The sequence below is a fragment of the Anabrus simplex genome, chromosome 1 (assembly GCF_040414725.1).
Source record: "Anabrus simplex isolate iqAnaSimp1 chromosome 1, ASM4041472v1, whole genome shotgun sequence".
Classification (NCBI taxonomy): Eukaryota; Metazoa; Arthropoda; class Insecta; order Orthoptera; family Tettigoniidae; genus Anabrus; species Anabrus simplex.
Window position 1 is genome coordinate 441,674,792 of NC_090265.1, and position 23,797 is coordinate 441,698,588.

The following is a 23,797-nucleotide window of genomic DNA, read 5'->3' on the forward strand; positions in this document are numbered from 1 at the left end:
TATCGCCCGCACCATGGAGCTTACTTACTTACTCCTCGGCGCTACAGCCCTTGTAGGGCCTTGGCCTCTCTGACGATTGTACCCCAATCTTCACGATCTTCTGCACGCCTCCTCCATATCCTTATTCCCATCTTTCTTAAATCCTCCTCCACATCATCCAGCCATCTTTTCCGGGGTCTTCCTTTCCATCTTCTACCACCTGGATTTCCCTTATAGATCTTCTTGACAGCCCTATTGTCTGGCATTCTCTCCACGTGTCCCAACCACCTTAATCTGTTGCCTTTTATTTCAGTTACGATACTTGGATGTCCATAGAGTTCTTCCAATTCCTTGTTTTTCCTTATTCTCCACAATTCCCCTTCCTTCACTGGGCCAAAAATCTTTCTCAGTATTTTTCTCTCCCATCTGTTCAACAATTCTTCATCTACTTTGGTCATTGTCCATGTTTCAGAGCCATAGGTTACCACTGGTCGTAATACTGTTCGATAGACTGTCAACTTTAATCTTCTACCTAGGCTGCGAGATCTAAACACTTTCAATAAAGCTAAGTAAGCCCTATTGCCCACAGCAATCCTCGCTTTTATTTCCTCTTTCATGTCATTATCTTTTGTCACCAGCACTCCTAAATACTTAAACTTTTCACATCTCTCGTAGTTAATCCCATTTCATTTTATACACTTGTCTTCCCTTACTACGGTCCTCCTAGATGCAAACAGGTAATGAGTTTTGGCATTATTCACTCTTAGGCCCATTTCACCTCCTTCCTTTTCTAATCTATCCAGTCCTTCCTCTAGGTCTTTCAATCTTCTAAACAGCATATCAACATCATCAGCATAAGCCAGATTCTGTGTTACACGGTTGAACAGTGTACCCCCTGGATTACTGACCTCCACCTTTCTCATCACACGCTCCAAAACCACATTGAAGAGCAGGGTAGATAACACATCCCCTTGCCGCAAACCTTGGTTTACTTCAAACTCTTTAGTAAGATTTCCTTCTATTTTAACCATGCATTTAGTACCTGTTAGGGTCATTTGTACCAGTCTTATCAATTTAGTTGGGAACTCCATGTCCATCATTGTTTGATACAGTTTCCTTCTCTTCACACTATCATAAGCCTGCTGAAAATCCACAAACAGCTGATGCACATCCACATTATATTCATAGCATTTCTCCATTATTTGCCTGACAGTGAAGATGTGATCTGTTGTTGATCTACCCTGTCGAAAGCCACTTTGGTAGTCTCCTAGTATCTGCTCAACCAGTGGAGTGAGTCTCACAGACAAAACCTTGGCTAAGACCTTATCAACCACACTAAGCAAAGATATACCTCTATAATTTTCACACTTTGCTTTATCTTTCTTCTTATGAATTGGGCAAATAATTGCTAAGCTCCAATGCTCTGGCATTTGTTCTGTTTCCCAAACTTCTACAATTAGTTGGTGAACAAGTTGTGTCAACTGTTCACCCCTGTATTTAATCATCTCAGCTGAAATGTTATCACTTCCTGGAGCCTTATTATTCTTCAAGTACTTAATTGCCATCCTCACTTCTTCTATAGATGGTACAGGCACTGGTTTTAAATCTAGGCTAGGATCCTGCCAAGGCTGCCCATCCTCTTCTTCCAATCTCACCGTCTCTGCAGCCACATTCAACAGTTCACTAAAGTATTCCGCCCATCGGTCAAGAACCCAGTCTCTTCCCCCAATCATGTTTCCTTCTTTATCTCTACAGAATACAGCATGTGGTTGAAAACCTTTCTGTACGTCCTTTATTTTCCCATAGAACTTCCGTACTTCTTGCATATCATATTGTTCCTCCAAATCTGTAATTCATTTCCTCTCTGCCTCTCTCTTCTTTCTCCTACAAATTCTGTCTGCCTCTTTCCTCTTCTTCCTAAATTCTTCTACATATGTTCTTGTTTTCCTGCTAAACATTTTCTTCCTTCCTTCATTTCTTTCCTCAACTGCTCTTCTGCAATCATCATCAAACCATCCTTGCCTTTCAGTCTTTACCTCCACTCCTAGTACTTCATTCGCAGTTTCCTACAATGCATCCCTCAATAAAATCCACTTTCCTTCGATGTTTTCCACTGCCCAGCTTTGTTGCTTAGCCTCCAATTTCTTCTCCATCCTGCATTCATATAGTTGTGCAGTTTCTTTATCTTTCAATTTTGAGACCATATATCTCCTTGGAGTTTTCCCTTTCTTAGCAGATCTGTAAGTTGCAATATGTTGCCTGTATTTTACCCGTACCAAGTAATGGTCCGAATCACAATCAGCTCCCCTACAACTGTCAACTTGTAGTATGTCAGATGCATGTCTCCTATCGATTACTACATGGTCTATTTGATTAAAGGTGACACCATCTGGTGAACACCAAGTGGCTTTCCGTATATTCTTTCTCTGAAACCATGTACTCTTCACCACCATCGATTTTCCCATGGCAAAATCAATTAGCCTCTGTCCATTATCATTTGACTCATCATGCAAACTTTCCTTCCCAACAGTCTCCCTATAGGCTTCTTCTTTACCCATTTTAGCGTTGAAATCTCCAAGTATGATTTTTACATCTTGTCTTGGGATGCATTCTATTTCTTGTTCCAATTGTCCATAGAACATATCTTTCTCTTCATCCTCAGCCTCTTCTGTAGGTGCATACACACACACAAGGGTGATATTGAAAAAATGGGCCTTCATCCTTAGAGTGCATATTCTTTCATTTACAGGTTTAAAATTCAAAACTGCTGACTTATATCTGTCATCCACTAGGAAGCCAGTGCCACCTATTGTACCTCTGGCTCTGCCACTATGCAGAACTGTATATCTACCACTTCTAAAAACACCATTTCCTTTCCATCTGACTTCCTGAATTGCTGCTATTCCAATATTATACTTCTCCATTTCTTGTTTTAGATTGTTTAGGGCTCCTGCTTTATTCAGGGTTCGTACATTCCAGGTTGCTACATACATATCATATTTCCGTTTGCATCTTCCATTTCCTCGCGTGGGTCGTTTACCATTATCATCAGTCCGGCTATTCTTGTCTGTGAGTTTCGTAATGATTTGTTTTTCCGATATAGGGTTGTTAGCCCCATGATCAACCCCCAACCTGGAGGACCAGGGTATCCCTCTTAGTCTGGCCTATCACCTTTGACCTGTCCGGCTTGGGTGGCCCTACCAGGAGCTTATGCTCCCGCCGGCATAGCTCTCAGGATCACTTAGGCACGCAAGCTCCCACATCGCGACAAGATGAAGATACCAGCGTGGGAGACCATGGGAGCTTGGCTACATGAAATTAAGACCTCAGACAGAATCATCAAATGCCATCAGGACCAGCTGCGATAGCATTCCATTCCAGCTGAAGATCTGAATACTTCTCCACCACAACAGCCATCTGTGGCTGACAAAGCCTTAGATCATTTCATAAGACTGGGTTCTTTTCAGGAACCCGCCCTGCCCAGTGATAAGCAGTCCACAGCCACCACATCAAAGACGACCAGCTCTCTGATCTAACACTGATGATGGAGCCAGAGATGTTGCAGATTTACACCATACTGGTGCAATTAAGAAGGGAGGGTATTGTGATGCCTTGATGCCTGGTTTTAATTCTGCATGCTGTGCGAGACTCCTTCTGGAACATCCCTTGCTGAGCCAGTGTGTGAGGATGCTTCCAGTGAGCGAGCAGCCAGCTGGTCTACATCACAGCTCAAGCTATGTATATAAAGACAGCATCGAGATAAGGAAGGCAGATAACCACCCCAAGGTGAACCCAGACAGTCTGACCAAGGAAGGCACATCACCACCCCGTAGCGAACCCAGATGGCCTGACCATGGAACAACTGAATGGGCATCATGGAACAGCAGTGTTAAGCTGATAGGTGTTCTCCTATGCTCTAACACCCAGTTATTTTTGCACTGAAAGTTGTTCTATCATCAGAAACATTTTTAATACTACATGCATGATTTTAAGTTCTTATATTGTTAATAAATTACACATGTTGTACAGTCTAAAATCCTTTCATTTGGACACATCAGTAATGTAACAATCCTAAATACATTTTTCAATTTATTTTATTGAGCAAAAGTGGTATATAACTGTATCATTTTGCTACCTAGTCTCCGCTGCATTCAGTGCAATTCCTCCAACAGTTACAATGTGCATGGATTCCTCAAGAAGAAAAATCCTTTGGTTGTCTGTGCAGTCACTGTGCAACACATTCACCCTCCTTCTTCTTCTTCTTCTTCTTCTTCTTCTTCTTCTTATTCTTCTTCTTCTTCGCATGAACAGAACGTTTTTCCTCCCAGTGCCTCCTTCAGTGGTCCAAACATGTGATAATCACAAGGAGCAAGGTCCGGTCAATATGATGGATGCGGAATGCACTCAAAACGCAGGTCTTGGATGGTCACAACTGTTGCACAATCAGTATGAGGCCGAGCATTGCCATGCTGCTGCTGTGACTAACATGCACCACCATACTGAATCATCAACTGTCACTGAATTTCAGTTTGGCACCTCACTACTCAAAGACTGAATAACAGACTACTGTTCTTTTGTAAATGTCTGAAGTGGGGTGACTTTTTACACTGGTACTTTGATGGTGTTTGCTTGTCTCCATGGTGTTGCCATCTATAGCATATTTGTTAAAGCCTTTATAACAGCCGTGCCAAGGGACAGAGACATGGTAGGACATTTCAAATTCTTGTTACACTTTTAAAGTGTCCATTTGACTCACCAGTCAAAGACATATTTTGAACCTGAAAGTGGGGTCTTTAAATGTTGGAAGCATAACAAGTTGCAGTCAAGAAGTGGCAGACTTCACGCAGAGAAGGCAGTTCTAGATCCTGTGTATCCAAGAGACAAACTGGTGGAGTTTATAAGCTCCTCTACTATGGCACCAACACAAAGAGAAATGGTGTAGGTACAGTTCAGAGTAACGATACAAAGGACAATATCACCGAGGTCAAGAGAATAACTGACAAGCTAATGAGTGTTAAGCTAGTTGTAGAGAACCCAGTTATTAACATAATCGGTGTCTATGCACGTCAGGAAGGCTGTATGCAAGAGGAGAAAGATGAACTCTGAACATCTCTGTATGAAGCTGTGAGATCGATCCCTGACAAGGAGTGACTTATTATTGGTGGTGACCTTAATGACCATGTTGGCAATGTAAACAAAGGAATGGAGAGAGTCCTAGGGAGGCATAGCATGGGGCACAGAAATGTAGCTGGTGAGGTAATTGAACTTTCAATATGACATAAACTTCAAATCTGACAGGATTATGCATGTCAATCTAAAATGAAATCCTACCCAGAACATAAGTATCATTCAGTGCTATGTCCTGCAAGTAGGTTGTGATAGTTCAGATAAAGACCTACTTGAAGAATCCTTGGAACAGCAAGTTAGAGGTGAAGGAACCATTGTTATTGGTGACATGAATGCCCAAGTAGGGTCTGATAGGCAAAGTTATGAGAGTATCATGGGCACACATGGATGGGGGCCAAGGAACACTGAGGGAAGCAGACTTCTAGATTTCTGTCTGAGAAATACCATAGTTATTGGTAATACCTGGTATCACAAACAGAAAAGTCACAAAATCATCAGGTATGGATGGAATAGGCAACAGGAGTCCATCATTGATTATATTATGGTAGATAAACATATACAAGAAATGTTGCTGGATGTTAAAGTGATCCCAAGTGTGTCTCTTGACAGTGATCATAGGCTCCTTGTTGTTTCATGTTTAAAAAATTGAAGGAAATAAGAACCATCCAGGACAATAAATTAAAGGTATGAAAATTTAAGGATAAAGAGGAAGCCACAGAATATCAAGAAAAAATCCAGCAACGAATACCAAAAACAGACACTGGAACAGTTGAAGAAGAATGGAAAAATTTCAAGGAATGCTTGGTCAAGACAACAGAGGAGACGTGTGGAAGAACAAATGGCAAAAGGAAATGGAAAGAGACACCATGTTGGAATTATAAAACAAGAGTCACAATCCTTAAAAAGAACAATGCCTACAGAAAATATTTCAAAAGTCGAACAGGTAAGGACAAAGAATTCTATAAGTTGGTGAATAAAGAATCTAAGCAGGTTGTCAGAGCAGAAAGAAAAAAATGGTTGAATGAATGGAGTGATAAACTAAATGAAGATGTAGATGGCAACAGAAAAATGTATGGAATTATGAAGAATAGGAGGAGGGACAAAGAACAGACTAATTATCTGACTAGTGATAGTGGGTATCTCATTACAGATGCCAGAGAGATCAAAGAAGAATGGAAGAATTATTTTGATAAGCTGTTAAATGTGAATAATATCACAAACATTCCCTTAGATTAGTTAATGATGGAAGGATGGAAGACACTATAACAGATCTGACATGGAATGATATAGAATATGCATGGAAATACATCAAAACAGGAAAACCTCCAGGCATTGATGTAGTGTGTGGTGAAATGATCAGGTCTTTGGGTAGGGACCTGAAAAAAATTGCGTTTGCAATAAATGCAAATTTTTGAATCTTGAACTGAATCCAAACCTACAGTAATTCTAATGTATAATAAAATCATTTTTACGCATAAATAGAAGTGTGACAAAATGCGAATTGTGACTCAAAATGCAAAATTAGTATGAATATGCAATTTTGGTGCAAATTCTGCAAAAATGTTCTATTTTACTGGCAAAAACAACATATTTTGGCAAAATCATCAGGAATACTCAAAAGATGATTCATATATCTTTCGACCGTTCTGATCGATGAAGAAAAGTAGTCGATCGATTGCTGCTTGCTGACTTTAATCGATATTTAAAATGGGAATAGCAAGGGGAATAAGATCTGTATCGATTATTATCGAAATGTAAATCGAGTGTCATGGAAATAATGAGATAGATGCAGTGTTGTTTTCCTGTTGTTCAAAATTGAAACTAGTGAAGAGTAGAAAGTCGAGCGATCGTTTAGGTTATGGGGCGCACGACAAAAACTGCGCACAAAAGGGCTCAGCAATATGCAAAGGATGGTTTATATGCCACAGATACAGCGACAGTGTTTTGCAACTATTGTAACCACTGAGTTGGGTGGGGAAAAAAAATGATAGCATTGTGAAACATGATAAATCTGAAAAACACGTGGGTAAGCGACACGATAATGAAAGTTCAACCTCTGCTGCTAGTATGTCTCAAAGAAAGCAATCTTCTGTGCTTACACAATTAGAAAGTTGTAAACAACGAAACATTTCCAGAGATAACTTCTCGAAACACACAGTTGAAGTATTTGCCAAAGCAAATATACCTCTGGAAAAGCTGGAAAGCAAGGAACTAAGAGCCTGGATTACTGAGTTTTCAAATGAAGAGCTGCCATGGGTGAGAACTCTACATGAAGTATATTTACCGGGTAAGTTTCGATTTCATTGATCGGGTACAGTTTAGGTATTACGACATCAAAACCATGCGTAAAATTGAAGGATACCAAATTTGAGTGCGATTTCCATATCGAACTATCTTACCCGTACCCAACTAATCCAGTAATTTTAAATTATTTTGTTATAATTTCAGGTCTTTCTTCCATTCTAGAAGGTGCATCTGACCACCAGAAAAGAGCAGCAGGGGCTCTAGTGGGGAAGAACATCAACATACTCTGTGATGAAACTACAGATAGAATGGGCCGTTGTGTTTTTATCATCATATTCCAAGTCCCAGCCGGATCGAAAAGAGAGCTGCACGTTGTTTCTGTGAACTATCTTCATGCAGGAAATGCTACAAACTGCTCTTGTGCTGTTTTAGAAGCTCTGCACAGTTACAGTGTACCATATGATGCAGTTAAAGTGTTTGTTAGTGACAGTGCCCCGTACAAGGCCCGGTGTTATGAAACATTAAGTGTGGTCATAGGGGATCATTTAATGCATGTACAGTGCTGGGCACATAAGATCAGCTTGGTTGACAATAGTTGGGTCGCAGTGATGACAGATTTAAATCATGTGGTGCGATGGTAAAAGTCTGCATTTTTGAACACAAGAAAGCAAAAATATAATTATTTACAATTCTTAACATCAAAGTATGGTGCTTCAAAGGAAGCAAAGCTTTTTCCTACACTTGTCATAACCCGATTGAATAGCTGGTTTCAGGCTGTCTTCTATTTGAGTGCTTACTTTACTGATGTTGTTACATTTTTCAAGATGCCTGACATGAAAGACATCAACAACTGTGGTGTTAAGTACCTGACTGATCTGAGTGACTGAGAAGTGAATAGGCTTCACTCCCACATGGTTTTTGTCACAGATCATGCAGCTGGATTGGTTGACCTCCATATTGAACCTGAAGGGTCTCTGTATCCTACCCCTCCATCTCCTTTACCCAAAACTGCATAACCTTGATGCCAGTTTCACCTTAATTTGTGAGGGGAATTTTTCTGCGGCAACTAATGATGCTTTGATTAAGCTCACTCCTCTACAGTAAGCTGCATGTAGAGACACATTTGACAAAGCTGCTCATTCTTTACAGTGCAAGCTAGCCACATTGAAAGCCAAAGACCCCAACCATAAGCATTTTGTGTCAATTTCTCAAGCTTTGTATCCAAAAAATATAATTTTGAATAACAATGATAAATTAGATGAGCTTGAGAAATTGTTTGGAGTAACGAATCTCTCATGAAACAATATCTGGTCTGGTTACTGTTCTCTGAAACATGCAATTCAAACCCAGATGAAAAAAAAAGTGAAAAATGTGATGTCATGCTTGCATGAACTGCAGTTCAGACAGAGTTCAGCATATTTGCTAAATACTGTCTTGAGTTGTTGTAGACTCCAACAAACAATGTAGATAGCGAGCACGTGTTTTCTCATTACAACACAGTGGTTACAGACAGACGGTGCAATTTGAAAAAAGCAATGCCGAAGTACTAACAATGCTTTCGTTTGAACGATGAATTTGTATTGTGTGTGAACCAAGGACAATAATTGCACTTCATAAACTTGGAATCGTTAAAATTAATAATACCATGCGATTATTTTAACTTTGTAAATAGATGCTAATTTTGGAAAAATAGATGCTAATTTTGGAAAAAATAGATGCTAATTTTGAAACAAATAGATGCTAATTTTTCAGGTCCCTATATATGGTAAATGCAGGAAAGCAGTGGATGTATAGACTTTTTCACAAGATATGGCAGGATGGGCAGATACCAGCAGATTGATTTAAAAAAAATAAAAAATAAAAAAAAAATAGGTATCACCATTCCACTCTTTAAGAAAGGTGACATGAAGAAATGTTCCAATTACAGAGGAATTACATTAACTTTCCAAGTGGGATAGCTGTATGAAAGGATTTTAGAAAGGAAAATAAGACCATTGATAGAATTAAAGTTATCAGAGGAACAATACAGATTTCAGAAAGGCAGATCAACAGTTGATCTAATATTTGGACTGCATCAGCTAATGGAGAAGTATTATGAACATAATAGGGTCCTTTGGTTGGCCTTCCTGGATATCAAAAAGGCTTTTGATGCTGTAAGCAGGGACAAAGTCTGGGAAGTGTAAATAAAGGGTACAGATCTCTATGCATGGTTATGAGGGTGTTTAGTGATTGTTGTAAGGATGTAAATGAGAGGGCATATAAGTCTCTGGTAAGACCCCAACTAAAGTATGGTTCCAGTGTATGGGATCCTCACCAGGATTACTTGATTCATGAACTGGAAAAATTCCAAAGAAAAGCAGGTCGAATGTGTTCTGGGTGATTTCCGACAAAAGAGTATCATTACATAAAATCAGCTTCATGGTCCGTATCGCACTTCACAACTAAGTATTTATTTATTTTCCATCTAGTCGATACAATGACTGCTTAAGGCAATTTAATGGTTAAAAGTGGTATATGTTTCATATATTACCAACATCTTCAGCCACATAACACTGTTTAGATGAAAAAATACATAGACAAAGTAATGCTTTAGAGGAAGTGCCCTTAAAATTTGATTGATTGATTGATTGATTGATTGATTGATTGATTGATTGATTGATTGATTGATTGATTGATTGATTGATTGATTGATTGATTGATTGACTGACTGACTGACTGACTGACTGATTGATTGATTGATTGATTGATTGATTGATTGATCGATTGATTGATTGATTGATTGATTGATTGATTGATTGATTGATTGATTGATTGATTGATTGATTGATTGATTGATTGATTGATTGATTGATTGATTGATTGATTGATTGATTGATTGATTGATTGAAGTGCTGAGAAACAGTGGAATCAATACTGACAGAATAAAACACATTGAGAATTTGTGTGAAGACATCAGCAGTCATGTCAAAACACCATCAGGAATGACGGAACCCTTTAAAAGAACTATGGGCCTAAGACAAGGTGGAGTTCTATCACCTCTTCTCTTCATTACTGTGATGAATGAGATTCAACAAGTAGCCTATGCCAAAATGTTGGTGACAACAAAATGAAAGTCATGCTATTTGCTGATGATATCTGTATATGGGGACATTCCAAGGAGGAACCTCAGGATCAGATCAATGCATGGAAAGTAACATCTTAAGGGTAGGCCTAAGATTCAGTCAGAAAAAAAGTGAAGTGTTGGTTATGCAGAGAAATGGTCAACCTGAAGGATACATTGAAATAGAGCGTAAACAACTCAAGATGGCCAACAAGTTCAAATATATAGAAAGCATGATATCAGCAACAGGCTCCATTGAAGAGGAACTTACCAGCAGGATTCAAGCTGGAGGAACATTCTATAGAGTTGTCCAAGACCTAATATGGAACCCAAAAGTACTATTAAATGTAAGCGAGCAATTTATCTGACATTACACGCCAATTTCAACATATGGGAGCGAGACCTGGAACACGAGGAAAAAGGACGAAGCAAGGATTCAGGCAGCTGAAATGAGATTCGTCCGAGCGATGGTTGGCAAAACAAGAGGAGATAAAATTTGTAATGAGAACATCAGGGACATGGCTCAGGTTGGCAGAATGCAGGATAACATAACTCTGCGTGGACTCAAATGGTCACATGCAAAGGATGGATCCTGACCGCATACCCAGTAAAATGTATGATCTGCAGTTAAAATATTCAAGACCAAGAGGGCGGCCAAGAATGCGATATACTGACATGGTGAAAAGCGACATTCAGCAATGAGGAGGGGACTGGGACAACATTGAAGAAGGAGAAAAATACAAAGACAGAAGTTGGTGGAGGGGCTTCATTCACTGACCCACCATATAGATGGAACAATGTGGGATATGTATGTATGTAGGTATGTATGTATGTAATATGACAGTTATCAGCACCTTCTTTGAGAAAAAGTTATACCATCAGATAAGCTTTGCAAGCAGAAGAAATGCCTCTCAAGTGGATTACCTGTTATATAGGAGAAGAGATCTGAAAGAGATAAAACAATGCAAAGTCTTCCCTGGAGAGGATGTAGCAACACAACGTCGACTGATTGCCTGCCATGCTGAAATCAAGAGTATAAAAGTAAGATCTAAAATTGAGGTGCCTAAAATGAAATGGTGGAGATTTCAAGAAAACTACTGTCATAATAGCTTTTTGTATGAAGAATGAGAAATCTGTTGGCCCTGACAATATACCCATAGAAGTGTGGAAAATATTAGGCAGTACAGGAGTACTTTCCCTTGAAGGCATATTCAGAAAGATCATGCAAACAGAGCAGATGCCAGATGATGAATGGAGAAGGAGTATGATAGTTCCTATCTATAAAAATGAGGGAGATGTTGCTTAATGCAATAACTACAGAGTCACCTGGAGAACTAGAAATTTCATTGGAAAAATGGAGGTCTGCACTGGAGAGTAGAGGCATGAGACTGAGTAGGATAAAAACTGAATACATGCCGTGTGGAGGAACTGTACCATTGACAGAAATCTTCAGATATCTGGGTTCTCAAAGGTCTTATATATAAGAGTATGATTCGCCCTGCCTTGACATATGACTTGGAAACAGTGCCAATGGCAAAAGCTTCTGAGAAAAAGCTGGAGGTGGCAAAAATGAAAATGCTGCAATGTGCATGCAGCATGTCAAGAAAGGATAGAATCAGAAATGAAACTATCCAGGACTGGATAAAGATGACCAGCAATAAAGACAAGATCCAAGAGTCAAGACTAAAATGGCTTGGCCACATCATGATTATGTGGGAAGGTGCATCTTGGATATACCTCCTCCTGGGAAGAGAAGAAGAGGGAGGCCCTGTAGGAGATGGAAGGACTTGTCATTTTGGATTTGAAAGAACTGGAGTTGAAGGAGGACCAAATATTCAACATTGAGTGTAGAAAACCAATCCACATCAGCAAACCCACATGTCAGTGGGACTAATCATGCTGGAGAAGATGATGATTTAACTCACCCTTGTATCACTAAAAATAAAACTTAATGACCTTCCTTTATGTTGAGAGGAACTTTTTAGTTACTTAAGAATCTCAGAGTACAGTACAGGTCTAATACAGCAGGGGTTCTTAACAGAGAGAATCTCGAAGGGAGTGTCAGACCATTGGCCCATCTTATTTAGGATTTCTTTTGTGCAGTAGTTGATAATGAAGTCTCGCTGTATTGACTTCTGAGAATGATGTCATACTCATGATATTTCAGCTAATGGAAGTGGTACGGTAGTAGCCACAGGTAGTACGTAGAAATTGATGTATGATTAAAGATATTGGATTATAAAAGTATATATACTGGTGGGTTCCTCTCATTAATAATTAATGCATATTTGCTCTACAAACAATACAAGGTAAGATTAACTTCATTTACCTTTTGCTATAATGTTATTAATGTTGCAGGTCCTTTAATGAAGTTCTACCGTTAATCTAAAAGACAAGATCTATTGCTACCAGAGATATTCAGTGATGTGCAACACTTTACAACTTCCCTGATGTTTGTGGGAATATACATGCAAGAATGAAACTAGCTCTAGCTTTATCAGTCTGGTTATTCTAACACCATAAGGAAATAGTACGTAGTACAATGTAATGTATCTGTTACTTACACGAGCCACAGCACTTTTATGTCCATTTTCATACTTGAAAGAGGAACACTCTTCTTCACCAGGATCAGGATTGGCATCCACCACTGCTTTTGCCTCTTCATAAGTCATGTTTGACAGGTGAGCATAGTCATATTTTCGGTAAGAACATGCTGAATCCTTAGAACTGCTTTCAAAGTAAACAATAGAAACTATAAATCAATAATCAATATAAAGTGTCAGTTAGGTCAGTCTTTCAACATTTTATTATGCACTTCATGAAGTCATGAATGCAAAATAGCTAAGGGACCTTCCAAGTGGTCCTAAGAGTTAGCAAGCCAATTGTCATGGAATAAGTTTTGAACTTTGAAAAATAGATAAGGGATCTATCTACTAAGTAGTCCTGAGGGTTAGCAAACCAATTGTTATGGAATAACTAATCCCACACCAGGTAAATGCCGAGGCCGTACCTTAATTAAGACCATGGCCGCTTCCTTCCCATTCCTATGATATTGTTATCATAAGACCTATCTGTGTTGGTGCAACATAAAGTAAAAAAATAAAAAAATAAAAAAAAACATCAACCATCCTCTCTGAACAAATTAACTGGAAACAAAAATGACAATAAAGTGAAATAACTTATTCAACAAAAGAATGAGAAAAAAAAAAAAGCTGAAATAGACACAAACTCATCAAAAGCCTTTTTCTATTTAGTGACAGACACTCCATAGCATTCAGGGCTTCTGGGCAAATGACTATTGTATAGTGTTTCAGTCTCAGATTTCATGACAGACATCACTTGTTTCAGGTGTTTTTAGTCAGTCGATGGACCAATTGCAGTTTGTTAACTTACGGAGAGGGCTGCTTACTCTGACAAGTTGAGTTTAATCCAGTCCCCAAGGTACTTAAATGTCTCCACTCACTTGATATCACACTCTTCTATTAACATCTTCTCACTAGCCTCTTTGATGTTTGTAAAATACTGTTTTCTCCTGTGACATTTGGAGCTCTGCTTTGGCTGCTTGTCTTCTGAGACAATTGAACTGGACTGTCACCGTATCCAGAGATTCAGCGAACTGTGCCATGATTGCAAAGACCAGACAATCTTCTATCAGCTCTTCTCTCTTGTGACCCAGGTAGACCCCACTCTTGACACCCAAATTGACCAGTTCTTTGTACCATTCTCTCAACTTTTCCAACTTGAAGAAGTGTGAGGAAAGTCCATCAGTTTGTCTGACCCCTGTTTTGATCTTGAAGATTTTCCAAGATCTTGCCTCTGAATTTAACCTTGGAATGTGTATCAGAGTTTGTAGAATGAGTCTTGTGGTTTTGTTGTCTCATACCAGTTTGTCAAGAATTTTACTAAGGGTTTGTTTGTCCATGGAGTCACAGACCTTCCTGAAATCAACAAAGGTGACTACCGCCTTGCAGCTTCTAATCTTGAATTTGTGCATTTATTATTGGGTTAATAATTTAGTAATTAAAGCTACAACTGATCATATGGTGGAATTGTTTGTAGAATTAATATCAGTTCTTTAATTCTCTTACTTGTTTTCAAGACACCAAAATTGCAACCTATACTGAATGTCTTATCATTTTTACCACATTTCTTCAAATCCAAGATGACCTTGAATGCAGGACAACCCCCACTTTTTCTATCAAACAATTGAATCAGGCTTAAAAAGTGCTTTGTAAAATCATAACCTTATAATAAAGAATTACAAATTTAGTTTGAGGAACAAAATACACACACATAAGTATCTTTGAATCATTAGAAACTGAGTTTAACCATTGTCATCTTGGTCTCCCTCTACTTCCCTTACCCTCCATGACAGTCTATTATTTTCCTAGGTAAGAGATCTCCCTCCATTCTCCCCACATGACCCCACCACTGAAGCCGGTTTATCCATACAGCTTCATCGATCGAATTCATTCCTAACTTAGCTTTATCTCCTCATTCCGAGTACCGCCCTGCCATTGTTCCCAACTGTTTGTACCAGCAATCATTCTTGCTACTTTCATACCTGTTACTTTTACGGGAGATGTTCAATAAATTTCCAATTTCTTTGAAATCATTTCGGAAAAGGCTAGGAAAGCAACAGATAGGGAATCTGCCACCTGGGCAACTGCCCTAAATGCAGATCAGTATTGATTGATTGATTGATATGAATAAGATATCCTGAGTCCACCCAGCTTTCACGCCTGTAAAGCAAAGCTGGTCTGAAAACAGACCAATGTAAAGACAATTTTGTCTAGGAGTCGACTTCTTTCTTACAGAATACTGTTGATTGCAACTGCAAGCTCACTGCATTAGCTTTACAGAACCTTGATTCACTCTCACTTACAATACTACCACCTTGGGAGAACACACATCCTAAATACTTGAAATTATCTACTTGTTCCAGCTTTGTATCCCCAGACTGACATTCATTTCCCTTCGATTTCTTATCTATAGACATCAATTTAGTCTTTGAAATGCTAATTTTCATACCATACTCATTGCATCTTGATAGTCAGGTCATAATATATTCTGCTACTGTATGCGACAGTACACGGTACTACCTGCAACTGTCTGGCCGAGGGTCTGGCAGCCGATACCAAACCAGGCAAACTAAGGTAAAACCAACAGCTGTGAGCAGAGGAGTTTTTCCCTTAGAAGGTTGGATACGATGAGACCTTTGTGTGGGAAATAACACATAAATTCATCAGCTGCTGCCTTGCAGTGAGGCAGGGGACTGCCAAAGTCTTAGGGAGACCACCCTGAAAGAGAATCCTCTAGTACGTTAGGCCTAGCAAGTCAGTACAGCAGTACAATGCAGTTGCTTTCAAAACTAAAATGAGCTTCAGAAAGAAACATATTCTGAATGTCGACAATACTTCAAGTACTCTTGGAACTAATGACGACGTCATGTCCAATGTTCATTCAAGATACACGAGAAGAACCGATCACAGAAACAAGCTTCGGATTGGAACCTTAAACGTTATGACTCTAACAGGAAAATGCAACGAAATCACGGATTTAATGAACTGTAGACATATTCACATCCTAGGGCTGAGTGAAACCAAATGGAAAGGTTGCAACACAATAATGTTAGAGGACGGTTATAAATTATACTGGAGTGGTAATCCTACAGTGGAGAGGAATGGAGTTGATTTTATACTCCATAAAGGCACTGATAGTGTAACATCAATGAGAGATTAATCAAAGCTAAAATATGCCTAAATGGAGAAACTCAAACTGTGATCCAAGTTTATGCTCCCCAGCAGGGTTGTAGTGATGACCAAAAAGCAAGCTTCCTAGAAAAACTAGAGGACATCATTGATGAAGAGAACATAATGATAATTGGAGATTTTAATGCCCAGCTAGGAACTGATAGTTCAGGTTATGAAGGAATTAGTGGTCCATATGGATTTGGTAATAGAAATGAGGAGGGTGAACTTCTGCTTGATCTATGTATATGAAACCAACTTCTGGTGAAGAACTCATGGTTTCAGAAACGGGATAGCCACGAGATAACAAGATACAGTTGGGATGGTCAGTATAGATCACAGATAGGTCAAGTGGAGAAAAGGTGAATGTTGTAAAAGTGATACCTAGTGAGAGCCTTGATAGTGACCATAGACTCCTCATTGCAGACCTAAGAGTCACCAAATCTATTATTAAAGTAAATAAGAAGGAAAAACCCACAAATTAAAGACTGGAAATTGAAAGGTCTGGAAATCAAACAGCAGTTCCAAGAGAAAATCAGAGCTAAAATACCAATAACAGACACAAAGAAAGGTAATGAAGAATGGAATGATTTTAAGGCAAGTCTGGTTGGTAGTGCAGATAAAATATGTGGAAGAACAAGCAGAAGAGTTAGAGAGAAAAGAACATCTTGGTTGAATGATAAAGTGAAAGAAGTCATAATGAAAAGGAATAAAGCCAAAAAAGTTCTTGATGTGGCTGTCTGACAGAAGAATCAACAGCGATTGAATAGACAACAACAAATTGGAAAAGATGGCAAAAGAGTATAGATAGAGGAAGTTGGAAGTCAAGAGAATTGTACGGGAAGAAAAAGAGAAAAGTTGGAAAGAATTGACAACTAAACTGAAAAAAGATAGTTAAGGGAATATGAAAATGATATATGGAATAGTAAAAAGTAAAAGACTAGATAAAGAAGCAATTGCAGCTCTGGAGACAGCAGATGGGAATATAGTTCGCAATATGAAAGATACCATCACGGATATGATGGGACAGTATTTTGACAAGCTCCTAAATGGCCCTAATGAGATCTCTGTTGAGGATGTAAGACAGAAAACAATAGAGGAAGATATCCCAAATACATGGACAGAAGTAGAGCAAGCTCTCCATAGGATGAGAAGTGGTAAGTTAGCAGGAGATGATGAAGTTACAGCTGACATGATTAAAGCTGCTGGTCCGTCAGGAATACAGTGGCTGTATAGTTCTCAGAACAATATGGAAGGATAACAAAATACCTTAAGATTGGATAAAAAGGGTGACAGTTCCTATCTTTAAGAAAGGGAGTAGAAGGGAAAGTGAAAATTACAGAGGCATTACCCTCTTATCACACAGCCTTAAAATTATGGAGAAGATCATTGAAGCCAGAGTAAGGGATATAAGAGAGCCTGTCTTAGAAGAGGAACAACATGGCTTTAGGGCTGGAAGAAGCACAACAGATCTGATATTTGCTCTGAGGATGTTGGGAGAGAAACAGTGGGAAAGAGGAAAAGACCTAATTATTGTGTTTATGGACCTTGAAAAGGTGTATGATAATGTTCATAGATCAACTATTTGGAAAAGTCTTATAAAACTTGGTGTACCAGAGTACCTTATTAGGAAGATCCAAATGCTATATACTAATTGCAAAAGCTGTGTCAGTATTGGAGATGGTCACTCCGAATGGTTCAATACAACCAAAGGATTACAACAGGGAAGTGCCTTATCACCTCTTCTATTCATAGCAGTTATGGATACCATTCTAAAGGAACTAAAAGGAAAAGGTAATAAAGATCTTCAGGCTCTGGTGTTTGCAGAATATGTGGCAATATGGGATGAAACAGAGGAGGGAGTGCAAAATAATCTGAATGCATGGTGTAAGAAGTTTGATGATTATGGAATGAAATAAACCCATCAAAAACAGTAGCATTGAAAATCAGCAGACATAATACAGAATGCAACATAAAAATACAGGACCACCAAGTTGAAGTAGTTCACCAATTGAGTTATTTAGGAAGTGTAATGGCTAGTAATAATAGAGCTGAGATAGAAATAACAAACAGAGTAACCAAAGGCTCTAACTTTTACAGTATCGTTAGACACCTACTATGGGATGAGAAGGTACCACAAAGAACAAAAATGACCCTGTACAAGTCATATTTCATTCCCATCCTTACATATTCTCTGGAAACCTGCACACTAACATCAAAGGATTGTAGTAGGATTCAAGCCTGTGAAATCAATCTCTATCAATCACTACTGATCTGCATTTAGGGCAGTCGCCCAGGTTGCAGATTCCCCATCTGTTGTTTTCCTAGCCTTTTCTTAAATGATTGCAAAGAAATTGGAAATTTATTGAACATCACCCTTGGTAAGTTATTCCAATCCCTAACTCCCCTTCCTATAAATGAATATTTGCCCCAATTTGTCCTCTTGAATTCCAACTTTATCTTCATATTGTGATCTTTCCTACTTTTAAAGACACCATCCAAACTTATTCGTCTACTGATGTCCTCCCACGCCATCTCTCCACTGACAGCTCAGAACATACCACTTAGTCGAGCAGCTCGTCTCCTTTCTACCAAGTCTTCCCAGCCCAAACTTTGCAACATTTTTGTAACGCTACTCTTTTGTCGGCAATCACCCAGAACAAATCGAGCTGCTTTTCTTTGGATTTTTTCCAGTTCCTGAATCAAGTAATCCTGGTAAGGGTCCCATACACTGGAACCATACTCAAGTTGAGGTCTCACCAGAGACAAATATGCTCTCTCCTTTACATCCTTACTACAACCCCTAAATACTCTCATAACCATGTGCAGAGATCTGTACCCTTTATTTACAATCATATTTATGTGATTACCCCAATGAAGATCTTTCCTTATATTTATACCTAGGTATTTACAATGATCCCCAAAGGGAACTTTCACCCCATCAATGCAGTAATTAAAACTGAGAGGACTTTTCCTATTTGTGAAACTCACAACCTGACTTTTATCCCCTTTTATCATCATACCATTGCCTACTGTCCATCTCACAACATTATCGAGGTCATTTTGCAGTTGCTTACAATCTTGTAACTTATTTATTACTCTGTACAGAAGAACATCATCTGCGAAAAGCCTTATCTCTGATTCCACTTCTTTACACATATCATTGATATATATATAAGAAAACATAAAGGTCCTATAATACTGCTTTGAGGAATTCCCTTCTTAATTTTTACAGGGACAGATAAAGCTGAAATTTCTTAGAACTGCTCTCCAAAAAACACGACATGATCACATGAAAAATGATGAGATCCGATCTAACCTAGGTCTAAATGAATTTATGGAGGAAAGACTTAGGTCATCTAGACTTAAATGGTTTGGGCATATTAAACGAATGAATAGCACAAGGTTACTATGTGCTTATTTGGAAAAGAGAATAACAGCTGGAAGACCAAGAAGGAGATGGATGGACCAACTGAGGGAAGATGTGGAGAGAAGAGGGTGTAATTGGGAATCTGTCATGGAAAACAAAATCTTTTTGAATAGGCAACTTTGGAAGACGCTCATTTTCAACCCCCCTGTGGGTGGGAGCGGTAGAATAACACCCACGGTATCCCCTGCCTGTCGTAAGAGGCGACTAAAAGGGGCCTTAGGGGCACTGAACTTTGGAGCGTGGGGTGGCGACCACGGGGCCCTCAGCTGGGTCCTGGCATTGCTTCCACTTACTTGTGCCAGGCTCCTCACTTTCATCTATCCTATCCGACCTCACTTGGTCAACCCTTGTTCTTTTCCAATCCTGACACTATTAGGTTTCCAAGGGCTAGGGAGTTTTTAATTTTCACTCCCTTCATGGCCCTTGTCTTCTTTTGGCCGATATCTTCATTTTTTGAAGCGTCGGACCCCTTCCATTTTTTCTCTCTGATTAGTGTTATATAGAGGATGATTGCCCAGTTGTACTTCCTCTTTAAACAAAAATTACCACCACCACCACCACCACCACCGCTCATTTTCAAACACCCTACCTGGCTCTCTGGAAGGGCAAACCGATGATGATGACTCAGTGCATCTGTTTTCAAGGTCCAAGATATTAGACTGCAGGCTTTCGGCACAATCTGCCAATAAGGCAAAGTTGTCAGAATAGGACAAACTGCTTACTACATTTCCACCTAACTGAATACCTCCCTGCCACTTTATACTGTACCTTTCAGCAGATGCTCCATATAAACTATGAACAACACAGGTGAAAGATTACGGCCTTGTCAAACCCCTGTAAGTACCTTGAACCAAGAACTCATTCTACCATCAATTCTCACTGCAGCACAATTGTCTATATAAATGCCTTTGATTGACTTTAATAATCTGCTCTTACTCCCATAGTCACCCAATATGGTGAACATCCTTTTCCTCGGTACTCTGTCATATGCTTTCTCTAGATCTATGAAACAAAAACATAACTGAGATTCCATTGTTGGATGCACTTATGAATGGTTGGCTGTTGAGAGTGCTCTTGCATTATTGCAGTGATAAAGTTTGTGTGTGTGTGATCCATTTAGTGTTATTTGGTATTTACTGCTTGTAGATAGAAATTGAGAGTAGTGATATATATTTGAATTTTATAACAAGTCGTTCAGTTGGTGTACAGTAGATTATGTTTCCTAGGTTAAGTAGGCTAGCTAGGTGTACCTTGTTTCGAATTTAGGTTTAGAAAATACTTTAAGTAATGACATCAAGTTTAAAAAAAAAAAATCTGTAGCTTCGTTGGTATAATACTTACAAAGGCAGATTATCATAAGGAGTTGTAACTCCCACAGCTTTTCCAGTATTTTGTATAGATATCCATTCAAACTATCACGAAAGTAATAATTTATTCAATCAAATAACACATAACACCTGTAAACTTTGATTTAAAAAGAAATTAAAGAGAATACACGGTACTTCACTGGATAATTCCAGTACCTACTCAACAGTCTTTGGATTGTTGATGATTGTTACTGCATTCCAATGAGATCAAAGAGTACATGCACATGGTAGTTGTGTAAACAAATACAAAAATTAGCTTCTTCTTCTGCTTCTTCGTTATGTTTTTTGGACTCCGTTAATTTTGCCCAATTATATGTTTTGGGTAAATCATAAAACACTAACGATGTATGTGTATCAAATATTAACACTTCACTTATGAATGCGGATAAGTCATAGAAAAGTACAGTAATACCATCAAGAAGGGATGTCACACACCTAGTCACATCGAAGTGTCTTCTTATACTGATGCTTACAGGCTGCCGTATAGGGGCCAAAACAATATCTTATACCATGAGTAATATAAGCGTACTGAGTAAATCCAGCAGACAGTGTGATACGTATCACGAATGGTGGATATTCACCAGAAACATCAAGATATGGGGAGTAGAAAACACAAACAATTGTATCGTATACACGAGTGGAGTCAGGAGCATACAACACAAATAATTGAAAAAAGAATATTAAAGAGGTTCATATAGTGAGGTTGGAATCATAAAGAAATTTATTAATTGTAGCAATTATATTAGGAGTCAGGTTATAGAGCATTCAGGAAACACTAGCTGGCAACGAAAATTTAAGCTGAACTAGTTGTAAACATTTTTGCTGTGTGGAATGATATAATAGACATTGAAAGAATAGATGATTGATATCTCCGTCTCGGTCACCACATTCACAATTAGGCTGAGTGGTAAGATGAAAGCTGTACTTGTATTGAGGAGTGAGAACATGGTTAAAACGTAAACGGACTATATTGGTATTGGTAATATGTCGCTGAGAATAAGTGCCTTTTGTAAACCAAGGTTTTGGAGGAAGAAGAGGTGGTAGTTGATAGTACGATCATCCTTTGTTTTTACAAAAATCAGCTAATTACTGTATTCCTGGCATACTTTGTACTTTGCACCTTCGTTCATTCATCGAGTAAAAGTTAATAATCAAATTCCCATATCCTAATAATATTGCAGTTCAAGCCCCCAGTGTAGCTTTGACAAAAGTTATTGTAGACAAACTCTTATTTTTCAGCATTTAAGGACACTTAATCTCCGTCCTGCATAGTAGGAAATATAATAGTAATCCACCAACTGTAAAAATCATATAAACCACATTTCAGTTCATAATTGTACTGTAGGTACGGTACCTATATTTAGATAGCAGCGTATCTTGCCTGCTATATTCATGTGTAGCATTGTGTGTGTATCCTTCATTTGTATCTATTAGAGCATAGTAAGATAAAATAGTATTAATAATAGGATCCCAGGAATCAACCTGGGAAGAGTCCTTGTGACTCTGGGCAAATGGTAGTGAAATGCGTTGTTGCCAAACTCCTGCAACAATAATATATTGGGTTCAGCAAGAGAACCCAACTAGCCTCTTTCACTACAACTCCAACACGTAACCTACACGAGTTGCCCCCTGTTAAGCTGAGCAACCTAGTGGAAGGTTGGGTAACCAATCCCAGCGGGAAGCTGGGTCAGTGAACCATCAGTGCTGGGGGCTTCAAGGCTTACAACCTTGATAGTTAAACACCACATTACCTTCGGGTAACCCCACTAAACTTTTTCGTAACTCTGGAAACATGGAGCAAACGACTAATTGGAAATCTACCCCAGGTGGTAACAAATCCACCCCCACTCACAGTGGAGCAAGCAGTCCATTGGATTCTGGAGAGCCTGCATCTTCATGTAAGAGGAAGAAACACATCAACTATCTGGCAACAATAAACATTAATTCCCTCTTACAAACGGGAAAACTGAAACATACATTGGACGTCCTAACAAAACACAACATCCTTATAATGGCTTTACAGGAGACAAGATTTACGGACGAAGAACCTTTTGAATCACAAGGCTTCAGGATCTACAAGGGACAGCCAGGTCAGAGAGTGATGAAGAATATGCCTCACCTGGGTACAGGCTACATGGTCAACAACAAAATGATCAACTCTATTATCTCCTTCTCATCACCAAATGGGAGAACGTCCACTATAGCCTTCAGAAGTCTCAACAAAGCCTACATGATTGTTAACTTCCATGCACCTACCAATGATACTAATAAGAGTGATACTGAAAGTGTTGAATACTTTTGGGAAGAACTGGAAGAGACAATCGATAAGATTCCAGAACATCACGTGATCATCTTGATGGGGGACTTTAACACCCAGATTGGTAAGGAGCGCAGGTTTAAGAACATAGTCAGAGAATACCCGGCCCACAAGAGAACCAATTGTAATGGTAAGAGGCTGATCAATCTGTGTAAAAATCACAACCTTGTTCTTAAATCTACAGCATTCAGACACCTCCCCCGAAAAGGCAAGACCTGGAAATGTCCCAGTCCCTTGCTAGGAGAGTGCCAGTTAGATCATGTTGCCATCAATAGAAGGAATAGCAAGGAAATAATGAACGTCAAGGTATTGAAAGGTGCCAATATTGATTCAGACCACTACCTATCTTTGGTCAAAGCAAATTTCATTCCACTCACAAAGTGCAGAGGTAACAATTACACCAGGTCCAGAATCCCAAAATTTAATCCAGCCCAGTTGAAAGAGAACAACAACTTTACTAAGGTCCTAAGCAATAATCAGAAT